Raw genomic sequence first — 4,089 nt, 5'->3', positions numbered from 1 at the left:
GAAGTAAGTCAGGCGGAGAAGGACAGAAACCATATGTTTGCACTCATAGGTCTAACAGGAGAACAGGAGAAACCTAATGGAGGACCATGGGGAGGGGAAGGGGGAAAGAGAGTTGGGGAGAGAGAGGGACGCAAAACTTGAGAGACTACTGAATACTGAAAATGAACTGAGGGTTGAAGGGGAAGGGGGAGGGAAGTGGGAGGTGGTGGTGATGGAGGAGGGCACTTGTGGGGAAGAGCACTGGGGGTTGTATGGAAACCAATTTGACAATAAACTATTAAAAATTTTTTATAAAAAAATTAAAAAAAAACAAGGCTAGGAGTCATACATGAAAAATGTATGTAAGTGTAATGATATAAAAATGGAAATTTCTACCTAATAAAAAATTACTAAATTCAAAACGTGAACAATAAACTGGAAAAATAACTGTAACACACATTGCAGACACAGGATAAATTTCTTCATATTCAAACCGTTGTTACAAATGAATAAGGAAAATTATAGAACAACCAAAAAATGAATAAAGGGTAGGAGTAGGCAATCCATAGAAAGAGATTTAGAACTTTCTATAAACATGAAAACTGTCCAAATTTATACTTAAAGAAATGTAAATTAAAATAATAAATAAGATACAATATTCAACCGTGCCATTGGCAAAAATAAAAAGCTTTAATAAAACACAGTATTAGTGAAGGCTAGAATGGGGCGCCTGGGTGGCTCAGTCAGTTAAGTGTCTGGCTTCGGCTCAGGTCAGATCTCACGGTTCGTGGGTTTGAGCCCCGCATCGGGCTCTGTGCTGACAGCTAGCTCAGAGCCTGGAGCCTGCTTTGGATTCTGTGTCTCCCTCTCTCTCTGACCCTCCCCTGATCGTGCTGTCTCTGTCTCTCAAATATAAGTAAAAAAAAAACATTAAAAAAAAAGTGAAGACTATGAGAAAAAACTCTTTTTCAAATGCGGTCCACAGAAATATAAACAGTTATTATAATCTGTGGGGCAAATTGGCAACAGTTATAAAAATTTTAAATGTACATGTTTTTTAGTTGAGTCCAATGCTAGGAACTGATTCCACACATGTATTCTTACCAATATACAGAGATACATACTAAAAGATATATAATGCAGCATTGTTTGAAGAGCAAAAATACACATATACATAGAACTTCAATATCCGTAGGTTAAATAAAATGTGAAAGCATCTAAGTGTCTATTTTGTATTGATACTGAAAGACCTCTAATGGGGTGCCTGGGTGGCTCAGTTGGTTAAGCATCTGGCTTTGGCTCAGGTCATGATCTCACAGTTCGTGGGTTCGAGCCCCGCATAGGGCTCTGTGCTGACAGTTGGCTCAGAGCCTGAAACCTGCTTCCGATTCTGTGTCTCCCTCTCTCTCTGCCCTTCCCTGCTCACACTGTCTCTCTCTGTCTCTCAAAAATAAATAAAAAAACATTAAACAAATTTAATATATTAATTATTATTTTTTAATTTAAAGCCAGATATACAAAACCTGAACAGTGTAAAAAACTACTTGTGTAGGGGGCGCCTAGGTAGCTCAGTGGGTTGCACGCCTGACTCTGGCTCAGGTCATGATCTTGCAGTTCATGGGTTCAAGCCCCACGCTGGGCTCTGTGCTCATGGCTTAGATCCTGGAGCCTGCTTTGAATTTTGTATCTCCCTCTCTCTCCCCTGCCTGTGCTCTTTGTCTCTCTCTAAATTAAATAAACATTAACAAATTTTGTTTTTAAATAAAACCACAATGCAATTGAATTATTCATTCCTCTTTAAGAAAAAAAACTATTTGGGTAGAAAAAAAATTGCATGTGCATAAAATTTTCTGGGAGTGGTAGGAGGTTTGGGAAACTCTGGGTTTTAATTTTTTTCTCATTCTATATTATTTGATTTTTTGCTGTGTCATTTAAATTTTTTAATAAGGAATAAGAGAACATTAAAAAATGTTCCTTCTTCACAAGAGATGTAACAGAAAAAAGTAGCTATTTAAACACTGTGTACTGTATAGGTTTTGGGGAGGGTTGGATTCTTTTTTTAAGTAAGCTCCGTACCCAAGCATGGGGCTTGAACTCACCACCCTGAGATCAAGAGTTTGTGTCCTTAGCACCAGGCACTTCTTAGGGGCCTATCAAGTGTCTGGAAAGGAAAGAAAGGGAAAAGGAAGGAAAGGTAATACAACTGAAGGAGACCCTCCAAAAGCACATTTGAGTGGCTTCCATATATTCACATCTGTAGGTTTTGGTGATCTGCATTCCATGACACTGAATGACACTGAATGAAGGGTGAGGGGTTTATAAGCCAATAGGAAAATCTATGTAGAATCTATAGGGATCAAAAGAGAAATAGGTTGTCCCTTTTTTACATGTGAATTCAAAATCATAATGACAGAATTGAGGAAGGGCAATAAATCATTTTGTAACAGCTGATAACTAAAAGTTAAGAAATGTTTAGGTTGGAACCGATTCAGTAAAACCTCACATGCATGGACAGAGTAGGTAAATACAATTATCTGGTTCTACCAGTCATTGTTGATCTACGGACAAAAGCTTAAGGAGGAAAACAAAATCTGAGAATGTGACTGTAAGCCAGGAATCCTCAGGCAGGAGAGAACTTCCTCAGGCCCTTGGGAGGAGTCGGTCACAGAGACGGGGTAAATGCACAGTTTCTTTGAGCCATGCAAAAGAAAAAACACACTTGTGGGGAAGGGTTATGATTTAGGGACTGCTTCTTTCTCCCTTTCTTTCTTTCTTTCCTTCTTTTTTTTTGTTGTTGTTATAAGTTCGCAATTCATGCTGTTGAATTTGTTTTCAATAATGATACAGTGGAAAAAAAAGATTTGGCTCTTCAAAAACTTATCTTACAGCCAAATTTACTGAAACATTCCTAATCCATAAGGCATAAGGCATGCAAATAAAATGAGATCAGTAAGAGCCTGCTCAGTGCCCCATAAGCATTAAGAATGTAGCTGTCAGTAGACTGCTATAAATCTGGGAAAATGGTAATGTTTTGTTAGATTCCATCCTGGCCCTAGGGTCCTGAAGTCTGGCATAATTTGCAATTTGCAATTTGTTTCTTTATCTATAAACAGGGATGATAATGTCTGCCACAAAGGGCTCTTTAGGGATTAACGATAATGAGTTTAAAAAGGGTCCAGCGTAACAGCTGGCACCGGTTTTCATCTTCTGTGTCTAGTTCTGAAATATACACATAGAAAGCCTTTGACAATATCCTTGTGAGGATTAAAAAAAAATACATGGAGAAATCGTTAAAAGTCAAGATTTAAGAGAAAAATGGAGAGTAGCTGCTGGTGACAGGAAAGGACAGGACTTCACGGTGCCATGCTCCTTCCTTCAGACGGACCCTTCCTCCTCTGGCTCAGCTTCTGTAAAGTCAGGACAGTCCCGGCCTCCCAGTGCTGTCGTAGGTCATCCATGAGGTAAAGTATGGAGAAAATCACTACTTCATTTAGGAAGTGGTTCTTATTAGCAGCAATAACCAAAATGATTTCTTCTGCAGCCGAGAAGATTATAACATGTTTTGATAACTGCTTTTGAAAATATGGAAACTTGCATCTAAAATGGTGATGTGCTGATTGTAGAGTAAGAAGAAAGAGGCTTAAATTGGAGCAGGGAGGATTTTATTTTCAGATGGTAATTGTTGGAATGCAGAACTGATTTTCAAGGGAAATTAAGAAATTTCTGTCTTTGGACGTCTGCAAAAATAGGAAACATTCTTCTCTGGTTATGACTTGGCTGTTGTTTCTCACTTGACAAAAATTGCTAAATTCTGCATATTCTTTGTCAGATGACCAAGTTAAGACTCTTGTATAAGGGTAGGAAAGTTTTAATAATTCACTATGGATGCTGAAAGTTTCTTGGGGCGCCTGGGTGGCTCAGTCAGCTAAGCATCCGACTTCAGCTCAGGTCATGATCTCACAGTTTGTGAGTCTGAGCCCTGCGTTGGGCGCTGTGCTGACAGCTCAGAGCCTGGAGCCTGCTTCAGATCCTGTGTGTGTCTCTCTCTGCTCTTACCCTGCTCATGCTCTGTCTCTCCTTCAAAGATAAATAAACATTTAAAAAAAAAAA

General features: G+C 38.9%; 1 protein-coding gene across 1 annotated transcript in view; it reads right to left on the bottom strand.

Moving 5' to 3' along the window:
- Positions 1-4,089, bottom strand: part of DENND2C (DENN domain containing 2C) — a 41,043-nt gene that overhangs the window by 28,177 nt on the left and 8,777 nt on the right. The gene's annotated exons all lie outside the window — the stretch shown is intronic.

Source organism: Suricata suricatta, chromosome 8 (assembly GCF_006229205.1).
Source record: "Suricata suricatta isolate VVHF042 chromosome 8, meerkat_22Aug2017_6uvM2_HiC, whole genome shotgun sequence".
Classification (NCBI taxonomy): domain Eukaryota; kingdom Metazoa; phylum Chordata; class Mammalia; order Carnivora; family Herpestidae; genus Suricata; species Suricata suricatta.
The sequence above is the reverse complement of the archived record's forward strand: the minus strand, read 5'-3'. Positions and strand labels throughout refer to the sequence as shown.